Source organism: Cibotium barometz, chromosome 61 (genome assembly GCF_041138505.1).
Source record: "Cibotium barometz isolate CiBa-2024 chromosome 61, ASM4113850v1, whole genome shotgun sequence".
Taxonomy (NCBI): Eukaryota; Viridiplantae; Streptophyta; class Polypodiopsida; order Cyatheales; family Cibotiaceae; genus Cibotium; species Cibotium barometz.
In genome coordinates, this window is record NC_141106.1 from 33,958,469 (window position 1) to 33,982,224 (window position 23,756).

General features: G+C 41.2%; 1 pseudogene; it reads left to right on the forward strand.

The window, feature by feature from the left end:
- LOC147604818 (uncharacterized) overlaps window positions 1-16,459 on the forward strand; it is a 38,794-nt pseudogene extending 22,335 nt beyond the window's left edge.
- The last annotated feature ends 7,297 nt before the right edge of the window (window positions 16,460-23,756 follow it).

A 23,756-nucleotide genomic window follows, 5' to 3' on the forward strand; every position in this document is an offset into this window, starting at 1 on the left:
AGTTGAATTTTGAGGCTACTGGTCAGAGGCCAAAATGATCGATTTTGACTTCAGACGACTATCCAAAGTCGAAGAGCTCGATGTCAGCTTTTCGATGAGCCCTAGAGCGCCTTCATCGGATATATGGTTTAGAAGATATGGGCCTCCAAACAAAGGTGGTTTCTAGAGTTTTTTTTTATTTTTTATTGTTTTTGCCACGTGAACTGCCGTTTCACGCTGTGAAACACTCTTCACGCGTGAACCGGACTTCACGTGGGAATTAAATTTTGATTTTTTTTGTCACATGAACTGCTGTTTCATGCCGTGAAACACTCTTCACGCATGAACCGGACTTCATGTGGAAATTAAATTTTGATTTATTTTTTTTACTTTTTTTACCGCGTGAACTGCTGTTTCATGCCGTGAAACACTCTTCCGCGTGAACTGGACTTCATGTGGAAATTAAATTTTATTTTTTATTTTTATTTCTATTTCTATACCTCGTGAACTGCTGTTTTATGCCGTGAAACACTCTTCACGTGGTGAATAGGACTTCATGTGGAAATTAAATTTTATTTATTTTTGGCTGTGTGAGCTACTGTTTCACGCTGTGAAACACTCCACGTGTGAACCAGACTTCACGTGGGAATTAATTTATTATTATTATTATTATTTTTGGCCGCGTGAATTGTTGTTTCACGCCATGAAACACTCTTCACGTGTGAATCGAACTTCACGTGGGAATTAAATTTTAAATTTTGGATTTTTTGATATATATATATATCAAATATATATATATATATATATTTTAATTGTGTGAATTATTGTTTCACGCCGTGAAACACTCTTTATGTGTGAACTCCGACTTCACATGTGGAAATTAAATTTTAAAAAAAATTTACCGCGTGAACTATTGTTTCACGCCGTAAAACACTCTTCACTTACGTGTGAACCGGACTTTACACGGAAATTAAATTTCTATTTTTTTATTTTTACCACGTGAACTGCTATTTCACACCGCCGTGAAACTCTTCACGCGTGAACTGGACTTCACGTGGGATTAAATTTTGATTTTTTTTTAAATTTTTTAAATTTTTTTTGGAGTCTAGTGGGAAATACGAATTTTCCTTTTTGGGGGGATATTTTTTTGAATTTAGAATGAAAGAGATATGAACATTTTTCCAAAAAAGTTAAGTGGAATAAAAAAAGCCAACCCTTTAATGACATACCTTACACCCTTTATAAATGACCCCCACAATGGACAAATTGACAACTCATGAGCATCTTCTCATTGAATGCTCATTAGCCTTAATGAGTTATGTAAAAAAGTGATTAAGAATTAATCTAAGATTAATCTTTTTACTAATTTTTCTCTCTTTTACACTAATCAAAGACTCTAATTAACCACTAATCCCTAATTAATTCACACAATTGCGCACACCATTGGATAGAGCAAGAAAAAACTAATCTATGTGTATCAACAATTGTATAAATTAATCTAAATTAGGAGATTAATTAGACTCTTAATTATAGTCTTCTTTTTAAGGCAAAATTAAGTAAAGAGAGTTAAATTTCTTCAATTGATCAAAAATTTGATATGATTAGGTGTTTTGATATCTCTAGATGCTCTCAAATGACTAAAAAACTCCAATTTCGACTACTCAAATGATCAATTTAGATCCAAACTAACACATTTTCTAAATTTTAAGTCTCTTGATCAAGATTAATCACCCTTAATGACAAAAACCAATCGATTAAGAGAAATTAGGAAAGTTTTTGAGAGATTAAGCTACTCCTAATGCTTGCTAACACTCTAATCCAAATAATTTCAACAAAAAACTCACAATTAAATTAAAATTAATGATTTTAGATCTATGTTTAAACTAAAGAGAGCTAACATTCACTAAGAAATGCATTCTATTACATTGTTTGATGCAATGGATGCAAACTAAGCCTAATACAAACTATGTGCAAGTCCTAAGAACATGAAAAACCATAAAAACAACAACAAAAATAACAAATTAATCTAAAAATTAAGCAAAAAACATTCTTTTTAAAAACAAAAAAGAGAGCTATTCTACACCAAATCTCACACAAATCACTCAAATCCATATCTTTTTCATGGGAAACCACTAATCAAGATAACGGGCAATGGATTAAGCGTAGATTAGAGACAAAACGATGAAAAAAGCTAAGGGATGGCTCCCCAAATAGCGACGCCAAAAATATTATGGCTCACCTTAACCCTACTTGAAACACATCCAAAAAGAGATTACCTGGTGAACCACAACTATTGTGAGGATCTTTCCAATGGTCGAGCTCGTAACCCTCGAGGTCTCCAAGGTCTACACTCCTTGAGAAGTAATTCCACCGTGTCTCCCGTGAGCGTTGTCACACCGTCGCATTGCACTACGGGTCCTCGTCCCTCCTCTCACCTTACTTCACTCACACACACTCACTAGCATGCATTAGGGAGAGAGATTAGCAAGAGCAAGACTCAATTACAGAATAGGAGAGTGTGTTGTATTATGAGAGAAATTCACTTATATACATGGCCATAAGTGTTCACACTCACTTAAACTATGGCCGACCGGGCACTTTAGGCTTATAAGAGACCTAATGCTATTACAATAACTACTCTCATAATATATCCATGAAGTACATCACTTAGGACTTCATCCTAACTTGCTGCCACACGCTCTTGAAGCGAAAATTGCCATAACTACTCTGTCACACCATTACGGGCGCGCGTTTAAGTTATAGCTTTGGACACTATTGCTTGATATCTTGAATGTATGACCCTTTGGTGTATCTACCGTGAATCCTTGATGTAAGATAATGGAGGTAGCTCTTGTTAATCCTAGAATTGGATTAACAGCAACCCCAAAAGTTGAAGAAGAGGATCATGCAACAACACATGCAGGGCACTCTTTACTTGTAGTTCATTAGTTTTATTGTTACATAGTTCAGATACTAACGTAGATGAATAAGTTATGGATCCAGATAAGCTTGGCAAGAGGTGAAGCGCCAAATGCACCATTGCAACATAATAATCCACCTAGCCTAGGGTTGAAATATACAAGTAAATAAGGTGTGTGCGGGAACAAGCCCTTGGCTAGAGGCTGTAAAAGAGAATCTGTAAATGTGAGAGAACCTGTGAAAAGGTGAGAAGAATATACTGGGAGAGAATAAAGGGTAGCATGAGGAGATTTAGGAGGTGTGGAGATTTTTTGGGAGAGGTGGAGAGAATTAAGCAAAAGAGGTGGAGTGAATCAAGGAGAAATCAGTGGGATTGGATGCTTGGATGTAAACGCTATAAATTGAGGCATTGACCTAATGAGAATTTGCTGGTTTTTTATTATCCATGCCTACACTAAGCTATCAGTTAATTACTCACTAATCACGTCTTAATTATCATCTAATCTCTTTGTTAATGATGTTGATTCTAGCATTTGATCCACTATAGCTCATCACATTGCTGTAACTTTAACATGGTATCACAGCCTAGCCTAGAATCCATCAATTTGTGAGCCCATTATCTTGCTAATCACCTGACTAATTAGGATTAATAAAAAAATTAATATTTTTACCTCTTTTTTAACTAACCTCTGCACCCCCAGCCAGTGGAGGGGCTTGATCTCCCTCGAGGAGAAACATTAGGGGAAATGCTTCTAGCCCAACATAGCTGTACTCCCCACGATTCAGCTCATCAAGAAATTTCTCCAAACCGCCAAGCGCAGCTGCCATTTTTCGCTGATTTCGCTGATTTGCAGGCGTTTTTTTTTTCTGAGGAAAAATGATATCTCTTCTTCTTCAGTTGCAATGGGTCTAATTCCTCTTCGTTGCAATGGGTCTAATTCCTCTTCGTCTCCCAGGGGTTTTCAAGCATGTTCAAGCTGGTGAAGTCAAAATTTGATTTGATCAAGTCTACAATGAGATCCAAGCTCTTCATCAAATCTGCAGGTGACTGGTAGTAAAACTGAGATCAAGCATTCAATGTTTGGTCAAATCTGCAGGTGACTGGTAGTAAAACTGAGATCAAGCATTCAATGTTTGGTCAAATCTTGTGTTTCTTGGCTTAATCCTCTACTAGACTGATTGTTATTGATGGCCTTAAAAGAATTTGAGCTCATTTAAACTCTAAGGCCTCAGATCTGGGCTCCCCGCGCATACTCTGTTTTTTACACATAAAACAGAGGATTAATTTGCTAATCAGTGATTGATCAATGCTATCACTATATTTTGATACAATTGAGGGTTCAAATTAACCATTAGGTATCTAATACAGATCTCTATAACTTCAGATTGCAATTCGGAGATGGTTTGATACTCCAACCATTCCGTACAAATTGGTTACCCTTGACTTAATGTAATTTTTGGTGATTTTATGCTGATAAATCTGTTGTAATCATCTCCTAAACACCAGATTGAGTTGTAAAAAGGGTAGACACTGCCCTTGAATCTTGAAATTTGATCAAGAGGTAAGACCCCCTTCACATCATCATGAGTATAGTACAAGAGATAGCCAAATTTAATGGGGAGCAGTTTTACACATGACAAAAACCATGTATTGCTGATGAGGAAAAATCTGTGGGGGCTAGTTGAGGGAAGAGATGAATGCCTAGAGGTGAGAGGAAAAAATGAGTGGAAGAGCAGGAATGAAAAAGCATTGGGACTTATCGCACTCAGTTTAAATGATGAAATCATTCATCACATCACAAGGATACAATGGGCAAAAGATGCATGGGATGAACTCAATAAATTATTTGACACACAAGCTAAAAATTCCAAGATAAATCTGTTAATGCAATTCTACAAATTGGATATAAAGGAAAGTGAACCTTTAATCACACACTTGAACAGATATAAAAGCATTACGCAACAACTGGCAGCTATTGGCAAAAAGGTAGAAGATGACGAGGCACTAGCACTGCTTCTGAAGAATGTGGACAAAGATGAATATGAAAACATTGTAGCAACACTAAAGAATGTACCTGAATTGAAGCTACACGAGATAGAAGGAGCTCTACTAGAGCAAGAGAGTAGAGGCAAAGAGAAGAAATGGCTCAACTCAACAGCAGGAGAAGAAAAAGCATTCTTCACTCGAGGAGGATTCTCTCGAGGACGAGGACGAGGAAGAGGCAGAGTAGGAGGAAGGACCTTCACTTGCCACAACTGTGGAAAGCGAGGACACATGGCAAGAGACTGCTACAACAAACCCAGTGGAGAAGGAACGACATCGGCAAACTTCATGGAGGCTCCTAAAGAAGTGGAGTCGGATCATCTTTTCTGAGATAGAGAAACCCCACAACTCAATGTAACCTACCCCAACATAGTAAAACCACCTCTGAGCCACCAATGATGTAGGCCATGTGATTGATGTATGTGTGAGTACTTTAGTCGAGGTCACGGGCACTTGTAGTAACCTTGGACACATAGAGACAGTGTGTGTTAAGGACTATGAGTTTAGGGACTTAAGGCACTGGTCGCGGTGGATTATCAAGTAAGAGGAAAACTTGGTATAGGATGCAGGTGTGCTAGGAGCATTCACTTGAGGGGAGGTGTTGAAATATACAAGTGAATAGGGTGTGTGCGGGAACAAGCCCTTGGCTAGAGGCTGTAAAAGAGAATCTGTAAATGTGAGAGAACCTGTAAAAAGGTGAGAAGAATCTACTGGGAGAGAATAAAGGGTAGCATGAGGAGATTTAGGAGGTGTGGATATATTCTGGGAGAGGTGGAGAGAATCAAGCAAAAGAGGTGGAGTGAATCAAGGAGAAATCAGTGGGATTGGATGCTTGGATATAAACCCTATAAATTGAGGCATTGGCCTAATGAGAATTTGCTGGTTTTTTATTATCCATGTCTATACTAAGCTATCATCACTAATCACATCTTAATTATCATCTAATCTCTTTGTTAATGATGTTGATTCTAGTATTTGATCCACCATAGCTCATCACAATTCTGTAATTTTAACACCTAGGTGTTATGACCCCAATCCAAATGAGTTTTCTAGGTATGCTTTTACTCATTGGTAAATGATAATGTAGTATATATGTGTGGTGCATGCACTTACAAAATGTACGCTTTGTAGGAGTGTCTCATTGTACGGTCTCAACAATAGTCCTTGGTGTTCCAAGTAAAACATCAAAGTGCTAATTCCTCTACTGTTATAGAAGCCTCGGTGCTAAGACAAGTGCAATAATCAATTATGAACACATGTGATAGGATTATGAAGGTGTGTCTTTTATATCTTGTAATGACAATTAATGTGATAGGATTATGAAGGTGTGTCTTTTATATCTTGTAATGACAATTAATGTGATAGGATTATGAAGGTGTGTCTTTTATATCTTGTAATGACAATTAATGTGTAACTCTTTTATATCTTTTATATCTTGTAATGACAATTAATGTGATAGGATTATGAAGGTGTGTCTTTTATATCTTGTAATGACAATTAATGTGTAACTCTTTTCAACATGGTGTAGCAGGACATGATTTTACAAAGATGAGGGCATTTTTTAGGGATCCTTTGAAGATAAGCTGTGCATTTCAAAACCAGGAGTGTCTGCAGGAGCTAGTACGTCTTTTTAATATGTCGGAGATGGTAAAAGAGGGAGACTGGAACTTTAATGTTAAAGGTGTCAATACAAGCACAACGTGTCATTGTATTATAATGAGGTTGCCCACAAGAGGTTCCGTTTATAGCTAACCCGATGACATTGTCCCACAATGGAATTTGTGTACATGTCAGTGATGAGATGATTTTTCCTTCATTAAAACCTTAAGTGTTGTGTATATATTGCGTGTATGTCATTCTTACATTTTATGTCTATGCCATGCAGATGGAGAGGAGCCTTTATTGCTATAAATTTATGAGTATCTTAGACGATAATGGCTCTATTATTGTCATCGGTACTATGTATCAAGTGGCAAAACCATTATAGCGTAGGCTAAGAAATCTGGCTTCTCCTTCGATACCCTAGTGAATGTACGGTGTACAACATAGATTAGAAAGGCATTTAGACAAGAGGTAAGCAACACTAACCATAGATGTTGCCATTGAACATTAATTTTTTATTATAATAAATCATCTTATACTCTTTTGCAGATACATAAGCTTGTCGCTGCTCTGCTACCTTCAAGAGCATAGTTGGAATAAACCATACACAACCTTTCTCACCAGATTATATCATCAATCCTTGCAATGTGATGCACTGGGACAGACGCCTAGATGGGACAACATGGCGAGGTATGGTACAAACATATAAGTGCTCCAAATTAAGAGTGTTATATTTTTTTGTGGAATTAAGAGATGTTTTCTTTGCAGGTGGATGTCAGCGTTGATATGACTTTTGGGACAGCATGTTGAAGTGTCATGTTAAAAAAAGACAAGTGATAGTAGAGATTTATACATGATGCGGAGATTGTGCTATGGTAGTGCACAAATAGGCATAAACATTGTTTGTATTGATCCCAAAGAGGACGTTGTGAAAGGTGTCTTGATGAAGATTTCATTGTAGTGTAATAAACATTTTTATTTGTGAATATTCAAGTGACTAGGTTTAGCAATTGTTTATGATTATGTCATGATCTTATTTTTCATATGAAAAAAGAGAGAAAGAGAGTAAGAGCAATGCATGTTGGGTTTTGCGATAAGATATCATTGAGATTTTCAACGATGTTTATGCACAACATATCGTACAAAGCAATGAAAAATTGACATTTTTAGTATTGTGTGGATGAATAAGGCAATGCTAAGTTTGTAGACTCAAGGATTTGTACGCAAAACATGAGTTAAGTGTACTGTTTTTACAAATGAGAAGGAAATAGAGAGAGAGGGGGAGTATAGAGAGAGTGAGCAAAGAGAGAGAGAGAGAGAGGAAGCTATAGAGAGTGAGCAAAGAGATAGAGAGAGAGAGAGAGAGAGAGAGAGAGAGAGAGAGAGAGAGAGAGTGAGTGAGTGAGTGAGAGCAAAGAGAAGGATAGAGAGAGAGGGAGGATGAGAGTGATTAAAGAGAAGGATAGAAAGAGTGAGATAGGGATTAGCAAAAAGAGAGAATGATGGAGAGAGAGATGGAAGAATAGAGAGACTGAGTAAAGAGAAGGATAGAGAGAGTGAGATAGGGAGGATAGAGTGAGTAAAGAGAAGGATAGAGAGAGTGAGATAGGGAGGACAGAGAGAGTTAGCAAAGAGAAGGGCAGAAGAGAAAGAGAAGGCTATAGAGAGTGAGCGAAAAGATGGATAAAGAGAGAGAGGGTGAGCAAAGAGAAGGATAGAGAGAGAGAGGCAGCTATAGAGAGTGAGCAAAGAGTTAGATAGATAGAGAGAGAGAGAGAGAAAAGAGAGAGAGAGACAGAGACAGAGAGACAGAGGGAAGATAGAGAGAGTGAGTAAAGAGAAGGATAGAGAGAAAGAGTTAGGGAGGACAAAGAGAGTTAGCAAACAGAGAGAAGGATAGAGAGAGTGAGATAGGCAGGATAGAGAGTGAGTAAAGAGAAGGATAAAGAGAGTGAGATAAGGAGGACAAGGAGAGTTAGCAAAGAGAAAGATATAGTGAGTAAAGAGAAGGAAATAAAGAGAGAGAGAGAGAGGAGGCTATAGAGAGTGAGTGAGCAAAGAAAAGGATAGAAAGAGAGAGAGAAGGCTATAAAGAGTGAGCAAAAATATGGATAGAGAGAGAGTGAGCAAAGAGAAGGATAGAGAGACTGAGCAAAGAGAAGGATAGAGAGAGAGAGAGAGGAGGAAATAGAGAGTGAGCAAAGAGATGGATAGAGAGAGAGAGAGAGAGAGAGAGGATAAGAGGAAAGAGAAGGATATATATAGAGAGAGAGGGAGGATAGAGAGAGGGATGGTAGATACAGAGAGTGAACAAAGAGACAGATATAGAGAGAGAAAAAGAGAGAGAGGAGAGTGACACAAGGCAGAGAGAGAAGAGCAACAAAAAGATGTGAGATGATTGAAGAGAGGAGAGGAGAGGAGAGAAAGGGAAGATGGTAATAGATAGAGAGGAAGATGGTAATAGATAGAGAGAGAGGAAGGGAGGAGCAAGGTTGATGGTGGAGGGGTTGGGCTAGGCTAGGAGGTGCTGGTGGGCGGAGATGGTGGTGGAAATAGTTAGAGAGAGATTGTTCAAGTAGAGAGAGAGGGCATAAGAAAGCTCCCTCCACCGAGCTCCCTTAGTGACCATCCCCCCAATGGTTCTATAGCACTCACAAACTAGAAACCGCTCTGTCAACACTAGTATTTGATCATGGCTATGCTACCTAGAGCTTCTTCAAACTCTATCATTGGATTTCTTCCCAAAAAAGGCTATCAAGTGAGTTTCAAAGCTCCATCTTGTCCAAACACTTGATCACACTATGGAACGAGTATCCAACACTTGATCACCATGGAACAAGCATAGAAACAACCAAAGAGTCAACCTTTGTGTATGAATCTTGGTGTCCCATACCACTAAGACCACCATGAAGTTCATGAACATATGACATCCCATTCCATAAAATGAGCATGAAGTTCACAGTGACACATCAATCAACTCTTTTCTTGTCCTTGAGAAATATCTACAAAATCTCAAGCATATGGATGACTATGCACCCAAGCCTATGGGTGTTTACACTATATGGACTATGCAACACTTGGCACACCCGGTTCCCAATCCGACGACCCGAACCCACAATCAAGGTCATGCCAATGTCATGCACATAATATGAATCTAGTGCAAGTACAGTGCCACCATTTCATGGCAACATGCCAGGATTGGGAACCCATCAGCAGATACAAGGCCATCCAGCCATGATCATACAAAATGAAAATATAAAACCAGGTGGTCACCAGAATGTCCACACTCCACTAGCACAGAGTAGACACGACATATATATAACACTGCCCATCAAAAAGATATGTTGAGGAAGCTCCAGCATCTGCTACATGCTGATGTACCCCAGATGGCACAACACCGCAAGCTCGACTCGATGAACATGGCATATCATCTCCAAAGAAATATGCTAAATAGCACAAGAGTGTGTGCATAAGCAACAATTCAAGCACTCTATCCACATTTACATCATGCTGTGTAGGCTCATCAAGAACACTCAAACCATGCATCCGACATAAAAGTATAATCTGTATGATCCACATCCTCTTGTAGCAAGGTGTCAAACCAAGTTGCATCAACCTCTGCAAGGCTATCACCATGGACAAGCACACCGTCATTGGCAAGCAACATGTCAAACCAGTTTATGTCATCATCTTGGCCAAAACTAGAAACTAGATTTTTCGGACTATTTGCACCATGCGTGAATGTTGATGCAAGGTTAGAGACATCCAAGGCCGTCACTTGGCTCTTTTGGCCTTCATGCTCCTTCTATGCTGTCATGTGCACAGTGTGTATCTACCGTGTGCTACACGCACACAAGACTAGCTTCGAGATTTGGGGAAGCTCGGAGCTAGGCAGGCTGATTGGCGAGCTGAGTTAGGGATAGACTAACGGGCGGGCACCCAAGTATGGATGGGCGGGCGTCCAAGTGTGGACGCCCGATGACCAACCAAGAGCCTATAAAAGAGTGGCCAAGGTTAGTCATTAGGGATATAGAGTCTCGCGAGATTTGTGAGAGCTCTGTGGTCTTGGAGCCTGGATCTAGTGCAGACGTGCACCTGCTTTACGCAGTCGAGGCCGGCAGCAATCTCGATGCCCGCGAGGGTAGCTTCGTGGCGGTATGGGACATCGCGAGGAGGAGATTGGTCGGTACGTCAAACTAGTTAGCGCAGCTCGTGGCTCAGTGGGGACAGCCAAGACTGTGGGCTTGCCCATGGCTGTCATGGTTGGGAGGTGAGTCAGGCTTGCACCCCCTTGCTTGTTTGTTTGTTTGTTTGCAGAATTCGAGTTTTGTACCAGGAACGATCACGAGGAGATCCGGATGGATTTGACAGTTTTATTCAATAATAATAAATTACACAAGGTTAAAACCATAGTACGGTGTATCATTACTTTAGTGACATTTGGATTTTAAGTACATTTGATAGGCAATCAACATATGTGACATATGGATGCATAATTTTTCCATGCTACACTAGATAACAATAATGTAAATTGTAAAATTTATTGTGAGACCTTTTTCTTCTGAACTTCGACCAAAATATTATCATTTAGTGGATTAGTGTAATATGATGCATCACATCCATCCATCCATTCTTTCCCATCTATCTGATTCGCATCCCATCTCATCACATCTATTTACCTCTCATTCTCATCACTTCTATTCTCATCGCATCCATCCATCCATTCATTCCCATCTATCTGATTCGCATCCCATCTCATCACATCTATTTACCTCTCATTCTCATCACTTCTATTCTCATCACATCCACCCATCCATTCTTTCCCATCTATCTGATTCGCATCCCATTCTCATCACATCTATTTACCTCTCATTCTCATCACTTCTATTCTCATCACATCCATCCATCCATTCTTTCCCATCTATCTGATTCGCATCCCATCTCATCACATCTATTTACCTCTCATTCTCATCACTTCTATTCTCATCACATCCATCCATCCATTCATTCCCATCTATCTGATTCGCATCCCATCTCATCACATCTATTTACCTCTCATTCTCATCACTTCTATTTTCATCACATCCATCCTCTATTCCGTAGCTGGTTTACCAGACTCATATCGTTTACAAGTTAAAAATAACAAATGCAAAACATTGGACGAAGCCATTCATTCAGCTCGTATCTATGATGATACAATGGTCTCTTCCAAGTCGAAACCCGTTACCGAGTAGGGGAACAAGCATAAAAGAAAGTTCTCCACACCTATGGCTAACACGACAGAAAGAAAGTCTTCGGACCAACCTTCGAAGCATTCAAGTTCGACACCAACAAAGAGAAACGACTCCTTAGGACTTTAAAGCTCAAGAAGGAAGGACGTCGTTTTATCTACGAAGAAAAAGGACACATGCGTAACGAGTGCCCGAAGCAAAAGGATGCAAAGACCAACGCAGGACCTAAGCCAAAGGCAGCTAACCAGTTGTCTTTGACAAGTCGTCAATTACTGTACTTTCTCGCCCTAGTACTTGTTCTGATTGTCTGTTCAACTCTTAAGTATTTGGCTTGCATGATCTTCTCCACGTTTATGGAGAAGTAAATGGCCATAAGATTCACATTCTTCTAGACCCTGGCAGCTCACACAACTTTGTTAACTACAAACTTGTGCAGAAATTGAGTCTTGATACGACACCCAGCAATCATACCTATGAGGTACGCCTACCTGCGGGAAGGCAAGTATGGGATCGAAAGGTAGAGATGCTTCCAATCCAGATTCACGACTACAAAGATACTCTAGAATGCTATATTATGCACCTAGAAAACGTAGACTTGTTATTAGGGATTAAGTGGTTTAAGACTCTTCTAGTCCAGATAGATTGGTCTAGTCATATTTTTTCTTTTCAGCATAGAGACATCCAGTATAGTATTTTAGGTGATTGTATTCATCCCTCTCAAGGACCTCTTGTAAATACAGTTGATTTTGAAAATATAATGGATTTTTCTTTGTATACCGCTTTCCATTGTGTATTGATTCCACTTTCTTCCTTTCTCATCCCTTCCATGGATGTAAATGAATTAAGTGTGTTTGAAAGCAAAGAATTATAGAAAATACTTGATTCGTTTCAAGATGTATTTCTTTAGGAACTGCCATCGGGTTTACCACCTGAACGGGCCATAGATCATCGTATTGACTTGATCCCTGGTGCCCATCCTGTCAATATTCCACCTTACAGGATGAGCCAAGCTGAGAAAGATGAGTTGGCCACTCGAAGATTATTTGAGGATGGGGCCAGATCCGTCCAAGCAAATCACCTTGGGTTGCACCTGTGTTGCTTAGGAGAAAGAAGGACAACACCTGGAGAATGTGTATAGATTACAAGAGATTGAACAAGCTAACAATTAAGAACCGTTATCCTCTCCCTAGATCAAATGACCTGATTGACCGGTTATTAGCAGGAGCGAAATATTTCACGAAGATAGATTTACGTACTGGCTTTCACCAGATACGTATTCATGAAAGGCATGTCGAAAGAACCACCTTTTGGACTAGGTATGGCCATTACGAGTTTCTCATATCACCTTTTGGATTAACCAATGCTCCAGCCACTTTCGAGCAAATGATGAACGATCTTTCGTGAACATTTGGAAAAATTTGTGGTGGTGTTTCTCGATGATATTTTGATATATAGTCGTACTCTTGAGGATCATGTTAGACACCTCACGATTGTCTTATCTATTTTAAGACAGAATCGACAATATGCTAAGTTAAGTAAATGTGAGTTTTTTATTACATACATTATTTACTTGGGACACAAGATCACTAGAGATGGATTGAGCATTGACTATGACCGAGTTCAGAAGATTTTGGACTGGCCTATACCGCGAACAGTGAAACAACTTCGTTCTTTTCTCGGTTTTGTTGTTTTTCTACGAAAATCTGTGCGGGAGTACTCTCAGTTCACACTACCGATGACCGACTTATTGAAAGGTCGTGGACGTAAGTCAAATCAGCCTATCACTTGGAATAACGATTTGGATATGACCTTCAAACGTTTGAAAGATAAAGTCAAGGAAGCACCTATCTTAGCATTACACGATCCTAGTCGGCCTTATGTTCTTGAAACTGATGCCAGTGACTATGCCATCGAGGCTGCTCTATTTCAAGATGGTAGACCGGTTGCTTTTGAAAGTAAAAAGCTAGACGACACTCAATCTCGTTGGCCAATCCTTGAGAAAGAGCTTTATGCTATGATTCATGCTCTCAAGGTTTGGAGACATTATTAATATGACTTTAAGTTTGTAGTATTGACTGATCATCAATCAATCAAGTCTGTGTGTGATGCGGATGATTTGAGAGGAAGGAAAGCTCGTTGGGCTGAGTTAATGCAAGATTTTGATTTTGAGATCCGTTATCGAAAAGGGTCCATGAATAGTGTTGCAGATGCGCTTAGTCGAATTTGAGAGGTGAATACTTTGTCGTTCATCGAGATTTCTACTGACTTATTTCAGTCATTGAGAGGGCTTTGCAGGATTGATAGTTATTTTGATCCATTTTGGCAGAAGATCCAAGACGGAAGCTCATTGATTGACCAAGACTCGATAACTGAGCAGCCTACCATTCAAGCTGCAGGAGGCCAGTGAATGATTCGGAATGGTTTACTATTCCGTAATGATAAAATTTGTGTATCACAGATCCGGACATTAGGTCCAAGATTCTTAAGGAGTGTCACGACGCCCCTTTTGCTGGACACCCTGAGGTACACAAGACACTATCGTTAGTGAAACACACTTTATATTGGCCAAAGATGAAAGGGTATGTAGAAGATTATATTCTCAAGTGTCAAATTTATCAGGCAAATAAAGCTGAATATTTTAGACAGGCTGGGTTGTTGCATCCTTTGCAAATCCCAGATAATAAATGGGAAAGTATTTCCATGGATTTTATTACTGGATTGCCAATAACACATCAAGGCCACGATTCTATTTGGATTGTGGTAGATCGCTTGACAAAAATGACACATTAGCCTGAACATGAGAATATGGGGGTTCAAGGCAATGCTCATTCAAGGAAGCGGCCTAGACATCTCCGTCCTCAACCACATCATGGGCATCTACCATTGCTGCTTGCAACTGGAGCATCTCCATGTGGGCTGCCAATGCCATCGAGTTATCATCAACCAAATTAAAAGGATCCCAAAGTAAGCCTGCCCCACATACACCATGTGCATCTGTAGCAAGAGCCTCCTCTTCCAGATCATTCAGGAATTCTACTAGCAACTTTGTATAGGATGAAGATTCCAGAAAAGTTTGTTTCGATTGACTGTTGGCCATAGGATGGCCATCCTTATATACATGATTGTCCTCTGCCACATGGGGACATTGTCCACCCAGCAACACCTGCTCTCCAAGGCTAGGACAAAACTTAATCCAGATCGATCATGCAGATGTCAACTTAATCCAGATCGATCATGCAGATGTCGGTATGTAAGAGGTACAAAGCCGGAATGCGGAAACATCTCAGCCCAAGTGTTCATGACCTCTATTGCCCCGCTTGGCGAGAACATGTACCATACATCTGGTTCATCATTGTTTTCTTTCGGAAGTGATAATACATCATCCTCATCAGTAAGAGGGACATGCTGCTCATTTAGCTTATGCCATGTACCATCACTAACATGGGGAATATAATCAATGTGCTTCTACTGATCATCACCATGCTCTTCAAGGACATTCCGGGCAGCCAAAATCTCCTCATTTGGATGGTCAATTGCAGCCATATCCACTTCATTATCATGGCAACCATAGTCAGCATCCAGATCAGCATCACAAAAGCCTCAGAGTCACTCTCTGAGCTGCTGTCCGAGCTACTGTCTTCATCCTCGAGGTCTACAATTGCATGCTTGACATCAGACAAGAGGTTTTCCGTTGCAATTGCTGTCCACGCTATATCCTGCAAGGAGTCTCCTCTTTGAGGGTGTTGGGAGTGCCATTCCACGGCTGAGGCAACATCTTTGAGAAACTGCTTTAGCTTCTTTTTACTCTTCAGAAGACGGTCAATATTGCGTGTATTCTTCCGCTTGAGCCATCGGTGCTGCACATCCTCAAACTACTTCAACAATGCATTTGGGCACACCCGAGAGCTGTGACCCTGGAATCTGCATTGGCCACATACATGGTACAAGTAGTCATTGGTTCCATGGTCATGTTGGCCACACTGTCTGCAGGTCACACAGTCACCAGACCGATGCTTCTGGCTCCCGCAGTGCTTACATGCTTTCTAGCTCATTACTGAGGGCTACTTGGCTATACAGCACATGCATCCAGATCTGGTCGAATCCGTTTGTCCATTGTTACTTCTAATTGACACAATCCGGACAGTCTGGTCAGTGTGATCTCGGCGGGTGCTGCAGTCATAGTACTGGACATGATGGCTCCCGAACAATCCATGCAGCAAAGCCAACTCACCTAGAGGTCGGCTATGGATTAGATTTGGACTAAGAGAGCGAGCCTTACTCAAGGTTTGCTCCAGATCTAAGATGAGGCCGCCAAATACATTCTGAAATTGGTGGACAGGGGATGCTGGAAATAGATGCTTTCATTGGCAGCACCTTGGTTAATATGTACAGCAAATGTGGCTCTTTGCAAACAACTACAGTTGGGGAGGGGAGGGGGTTATGATGAGATCCGGTACCTGCCTTTTAGTTATCTGCTTTCTGGAGTTTGCAGGCCGCTTCAAGGCTTGCAGTCGACGCTGCTGCACTGTTGGCTGCCTTCATCGACCTTGGCCATGCCTTGGTTGCCTCTGAGAGTTGGGCTGTTGATGTGAGAGATTTGTGCGAACATGCTGGTTGTTGTTGCCGACCTTATGGCCATGTCGAGTTTGCTTCTGAGCTTTTCAAATCTACCACAGAACATTAGAGCCCCCCTCCCGAGCTCCCAAAGATAGTGCTTCTTGACGAAACAAATAACTCTGCAGAGGTGGATCAGCAACTAAATCGCCCTGCGAGCTTGATAGAGCTTCTATCGATACCAACTCCCCATAAGGCCCTTCATGCCCTACAGTGCCCGTTGATCCATGAGGAGACATCAGCAGCAGCAAAAAGACATCGTGACGTCCATTATTGAGAAAGGTGCGGGTAAGAGAGTCAAGGACTCATTGATCATGGTCGCCAAAGTGTTAGTGGCCTTCTTGCCCTAGCATAGAAACAACAAAAGAAAGGAAAAACACAGGGAAAACAAAAGGTGAGGTATCCATTGCAGCTCTCTCAAATCCATAGTTTGTGAATGCTCTCAGACAGCCCCACACACACACAACCTTTACCCCTGAATAATCTCAATGCCCAACTACATGAGGTTTGGTGGACACACCCAACTCTGGCACGTCGGCTCTATAATAAAGTGCGTCGTTCTGTCGGCTTTGACATCCAGCAGCACTGATCCGGCTGTGGCTGTCCGACCGCCAACATCAACATGGCTATAACTTCAAGAACTATATCAATTTCCATAGCTATATACTCAATCTAAAGTATCGATGAGCACAATCCGATAACATCCCAATGGCCCATTACGTAAACTGCTGTAGCAGTAGCAATGGATACGACGACTCTCCTGTAGGCTGGTCATAAGTGTACCCGCAGGAATGACACTCCCTTTTTCTTGTGTTCAGCACGCCGAACCTTTCCTCTGCTGGTGTGCAGCTCTCTACAAACTTTTATCCACAAAATTGCGCTTCTCATGCTCCTCTCTAAGCATGGTTTGCTCCTGCAAACACCTCTCTCTAGCCAGTTTCTCCCATTCTGAAATGGAATTGTTTAGTATGGTGGTGGCTACATCAGCTCTCTTAACATTGAAGCCTATAGTCCATTGACACAGGTTCAACTCCCTGCAGATGCAATTTCTGCTTTCTCCTTGTATATCCCAAGCTGGCCGAAACCCTTAAGTGGGTGGTGGAGAGATCTCATTGAGCATGCCTACTCGCTTCTTTCTTACCTTATCCTCCTCCACCACATAGGTAGATAGACACCAGAGAAAAAACGAGAGATGAAAGATAAACCATGTTGCCATATATATAGGTAGTGATGTGTGTGAACACACTTAGGACCGTCGGGGCACTTTTTTCCTCTTTAGGAGGTTTTTTCCCCCGGCTTGTATATACACCCATCATTCTAGGGCTAACTCATCTTTTGTACATTGACACAATCTAATACATTGTGTGTTGTGTGCATTCTTGCTTCTTCTTCTCCTTCCAAGCTTTGTGTGCTTTCCTGCAACCCTAATTCCAACAATTGGTATCAGAGCAGGCATCGGCTCCTAGGGGTACACCGCCAGCACCCTCCGACTCACGTTCTCCGATTAAGGTGAGCTTTCACGAGCGCTTGCAGGTCCCTATACTCAGCAAAAAAGCCCCTAGGGTAGTGCGTTCTCAGAAATTGCAATCTGAGGTCGTTTCGGGCTCCGTTTTTGCATTTCAAGTTCTGCACAGGTGTTTTCATCAATTTGTCCAGAAATTTCGACAGTGCAGTTTTCTGCAAAACAGGCATACGTATTCTATTATGGACCGTGCTACATAGCACGAGTTGTTTTTTGTTAAGTCTTTGCTTCATTACAGGTAGCTTTTGCATCAGTTTCAGTCAGTGGCCATGGCTGATAACAGCAAAATGATGTATTTCGCATGTTATCTGCTGCTGCTGATGACAAATTGGATGGAGACAGCAACTACCCACTTTGGGCATACATGATGCAGCATGTTTTGGTTGCAAAAGGAGTGTGGAACATTGTGCAGGGTATGGATGTACGTCCAGGTTCTGTGGATGTAGGATCTGTTGAGGATGTTGCAGGTTCTAGCAGCTCTACTGTTGCTGCTATTTTACCCACTGCTGAACAAGCTCGTTGGGATGGTAAAGATGCGCAAGCTCATGCCTTGATTGCACTTGGTCAAACGTAACATCACTCCACATATTCGTTCAGCTAAAACAGCAAAACAGGCTTGGGATATTCTAGCTGGTTTGTATGCAGGTCGTAATAACGAGACAAAAATCTCTTACCTGCGTAAAGAGCTAGAATCGAAGATTATGCAGGAAGATGATGACATGAATGTTTTTCTTGCTGAGAATAAAGATCTCAAGGAACATTTGATTTTTGCAGGTGAGATTATTCCTGATCATTCTCTTGTGTGCAGACTGTTCTTGATGCTTTGCCTATCAGACTTTTGCTTCCACGTGGAGACTTGTTACTGTGAGGACAGACCTGATGTTGTCAAGTATGATACTTTAGTCAACAAGCTCTTGCAAGAAGCACAGTCCAGGCAAAACAAGACTAGGCAACGTGCAGTTGATCAGGCATTTGTTGCTGCCCAGCAGAGAAGAAGTGGTAAGGCAACCCCTTCCATTGTTTCTTCTCCTATTAGTAGGTCTGCAACTTCTTCTCCTTCCATAGGTAGCAACAATAGGTCTGAGAAGGCTCTTGATAAAGGTAAGAAAAAAATGAGGTGCAACTATTGTAAGGCAATTGATCATGTCATTAAGAATTGCCCTAAGCTAAAGGCTAAAGAGACAAAGAAGAAAGAGTCAAATGCAGCCAGAATAGCGGATGCTTCTACAAATGCAGATTCTGCAAATGTTGTGCAGGATACAGAATGGGCATTTAGCGTGTATTGCCAGTATGATCCATCTGTACTACATGATGCATGTTTGGTAGTTTCTGTTGACTCTCATGTATGGTATTTTGACAGTGGTGCTACAAAGCACATTACCTCACATCGTGATATGTTCACTTGTCTTGAGGCTGTCCCTAATGGGAATACTGTCACATGTGCCAATAATGCTTCTTACTACCTAGTGAAGGGCATTGGTAAAATTATGCTTACTGTTGCAAATGGCAGCGCTTTCACACTTTCAGATGCTTTGTATGTGCCAGGGATAAAGAAGAATCTATTGTCTGTCTCTGCGCTTGCTAGACTTGGACTTGTAGTCAAATTTGTGGATGACAGATGTACTGTTCATGATTTGACTTCTGGTGATACGATTATTGTATCTGGCACCTTGTTTCGTGGGTTGTATAGGCTCAATTCTTATGACAAGTGTGTGGAAGATTCAACAAATGCAATTTCTGATAAAAAGACAGTTTCAGATGCAAAACTATGGCATGCTCGTTTTGGTCATCTGAACTTTGCTAGTTTGCTGCGTTTGCAGAAATTTGATATGGTTGCTTCATTGCCCCCTCTTGAGGCACCATTGAAACATGTTTGTGAAGGCTGTATTTTGGGCAAAATGCAGCATTCTGCATTTCCAAAGGATGGTTCTGTGCGGGCCACTCGTAAATTGCAACTTGTACATAGTGATGTATGTGGGCCTATGTAAACTCCGTCATTTGGTAAACACTTGTACTTCGTGACTTTCATTGATGATTACTCAAGGCATGCATGGGTATATCCACTGAAGGCAAAGTCCGAAGTGTTTTTGTGCTTCAAACAGTTTTTACTTATGGTTGAAAACGTATCCAATTGTACTATGGGCACCCTCCGTTCTGATCGAGGAGGAGGGGTACATGTCTAAAGAGTTTGATGCATTTCTGGCTAGTCGTGGGATAAAACACCAATGTACAGTGCCGTATACCCCTCAGCAAAATGGTGTTGCTGAGAGAAAAAACACGTCACTTATGGAGATGGCACGATGTATGGTCAAGAGCCAAGCTTTGCCACATGCGTTTTGGCTTGAGGCTGTCATGTGTGCTGCATATGTACTCAACAGGTGTCCCACTAAGGCCTTGCAATCTGTTACTCTATACGAAGCTTGGCATGGCAGGAAGCCTTCTATTGGTCACTTGCGTGTCTTTGGTTGCTTGGTCTATGCTTTAGTGCCTGTGCAACAACGTAGAAAATTGGATGATAAGGCTGTCAAATGCATTTTTGTTGGTTACAGTGCTGAGAGCAAGGGTTACAAATTGTATTATCCGCAGTCAAAGCGTATCTTGATTAGTCGAGATGTTGTTTTTGTGGAAGATGCTGTGCAGCCTTTGTTATCATGTACCAAAGAGACAGGTGTGAGCTCACGGGATGTATTTGATACGTTGTTGCCTCTGTTTACAGGTGGGAATTCAAATGTAAATCCTAATGAGGCAAATATTCAGCCTATGCAGATTTCAAACGACATCATAGATCAGCCTATTTTTGATATAGATTTACAGGATGTAATTTATGAGGATAGGGCTGAAAATGATCAGGCTAGAGGTATGCCTAAATGGCTGGTGCAAACCTTACGTGATAGTAAAATTGATGCACCTATGTCTAGTCGTACTCGTTCAGGTTTTCAGCATGCCTCTTATGCATCATATTGTTATGCTTTGGCTGTGTCTAGTATGTGTGAAGAGGAAGAATCTCTTTCATTTGATGAGGCACAAAAATCAGAAAATCGGTTGGCTACAATGAAAAGTGAATATGATGCTATAATGAAGAATGGTACATGGTCTTTGTGTGATTTGCCTATTGGTAAAAAGGTCATTGGATGTAAGTGGGTTTTTAAGTTGAAACGAAAGCCAAATGGCAGTGTTGATCGCTATAAGGCTAGACTTGTTGCAAAGGGTTATGCTCAAGAAAAGGGCATTGATTTTGATGAGACCTTTGCTCCCACTTGTCGTATGACTACCATTCGTAGTATTTGTGCATTGGCATTTCATAATGGTTAGAATGTACATCAGTTGGACATAATGACTGCGTTCTTGAATGGAGATTTGCATGAGGAGGTGTATGTATCGCAGCCTCGTGGTTTTGTTCAAAGAGGGCAAGAAAACAAAGTGTGCAGGTTGAAAAAGGCTTTGTATGGTTTAAAGCAAGCTCCACAAGCTTGGTATGAAAAGATACATGCATATTTGACTGCACATGGTTTTCAAAATAGTCCAACAGAAAGCACTTTGTATGTTAAACGTGTGGATGATGAACATCTAATCATTGCTCTCTATGTCGATGACATGCTACTCACAGGACCAAATGAGAGTCATATTGCTGATTTTAAGGCTGATTTGAATGCCTCTTTTGAGATGTCAGATTTGGGGCATTTGCATCATTATTTGGGGATACAATTTAAGCAGTGTGATGGAGGTATTGCTGCTTTGTGTCAAACAAAGTATATTGAGACATTGTTGCGGAGATTTGGCCTTGAAGATTGCAAGCCTATTGCTACTCCAATGGAGACATGTTTGAAGTTGAGTCTTCATGATGCTGGAGATCACTTTGATGTCACACTCTATCAGCAGACAGCTGTTGGTTGCCTCATTTATGTATGCGTTACGAGGCCGGACATTCAGTTTGCAGTCTCACAGGTGAGCAGGTTTATGCATAGCCCAGGGTCTCAGCATTGGAAAGCAGTTAAACGCATCTTTCGCTACTTGAGTGGCACCATACATCTTGGGTTATTTTATCCCAAGGGAGGATCGTTGCTGCCAGATTTACATGCTTTTTCGGACTCAGATTGGGCTGGTTGTTGCTATGACACAAGAGTGTCCACAAGTGGTTTTTGTTTCATGCTCGGTAGCTCATGCATGTCTTGGTTGAGCAAGAAGCAACCTACTGTGGCCACTTCTAGTTGTGAAGCTGAGTACAGGGCAGCTTTCACAGCTACGGTTGAGTGTGTGTGGCTCAGACGGCTTATGGCTTAGGTGTTGGACAGGAGTCTGCCACCTCTATCTACACTGACAGTCAGAGCACATTGGTAGTTTTGCAAGAAACCCAGTTTTTCATGCTCGCACAAAGTACATTGAGGTGCATTATCACTATGTCAGGGAGAGACTCTCAGCACAGGAGAGATCAGCTTGGCCTATGTGCCAACACAGGACAACCTCGTTGATCTTTTCACAAAGGCGCTTCCTCGTCGTGAGAAGTTCGAAGCTTTCCGTAAAGCTTTGGGCTTGCTCCCCTTTGTGGACTGATCTACTTCGGGCATGGCACTTCCCTATACATGAGTGCCAGCTCTCGTTCACACCATCACTCCCAGGGAGGATTTGTTGCCATATATATAAGTAGTGATGTGTGTGAACACACTTAAGACGGCCGGGACACTTTTTTCCTCTTTAGGAAGTTTTTTTCCCAGGCTTGTATATACGCCCATCATTCTAGGGCTAACTCATCTTTTGTACATTGACACAATCTAATACATTGTGTGTTGTGTGCATTCTTGCTTCTTCTTCTCCAAGCTTTGTGTGCTTTCCTGCAACCCTAATTCCAACAAACCATTGAAAAAACAAGATGAGATATGGCTTATCTCTTTCAAAGCTCGATCACACATGAAGAAGCGAGAGGGGGGGATGATAGATTGAAGCACCGCTCTGATACCAATGTTATATCACCGTAGTCGCGTCCTCGTATAGCCAAGGAGGACTGCGAGCTCTAGTCACCACCCAACCATAGAGGAATGTTGATAAGTATCCACACTCTTGGGCTTATATAGTGGCCTGCCTGTCCACACTAGCCGGGCCGCCCACACGATCCTCCGACTTGGGCACCTCACCCCTGAACCTTGGACACACTTGCCACACATGCTTCGGCATGTGGTCTCCGTGTCTGGTCGAGAGCTCTGTGCTGCGGGTGACTCACAAATGCCGTTTACAGGCTACGTGACATGCCAAGTGCGTTTTTTCAGGATGGAGTCATACTTTGCTTGCATTCTTAACATCTAGCCCTTATGCATCAAGAAAGGTGGTAGGCTCCTAAATCTAGAGTACCTCTATCATAAGAGAAAATTTTACAAGATTCTCTTGAGCCCTGTTTTACTCCTCTAACCTTATGGATCTGCGAATATCTTAAGGCACATCTTGGATGGTGGCCATAGGTTTTACTCCATCCAAAAGTTGCATAAACCACTTAGGGAATGGCTTATCTTTTTGTGGCATATCATGCTTTTATTCTTCATCTTCATAATCCATGTCCATAGAAAATGGTACGGGCTACCCTCCATCAGAATGCGAGGAAGCTCATGGTACATGTGAAGATTGTGTTGCTTTGGTGATTGCACCATCCTTTCATTCAAAGGCTGTGTTATTGACATCAGAATAGTTGTGTTGCTTTTGTAATGGCCTTATCATCTCCTTCAAGAATGATTGCACCATTCTTGTGTCAAAGTGAACCCACAAGTCATGATCTATGATGGTTGAGATAGAAAGGAGGTTTCTTATCATATTTGGAACCCAAAGAACATTTGAAAGACTTTTTGTACAACATTCTTTA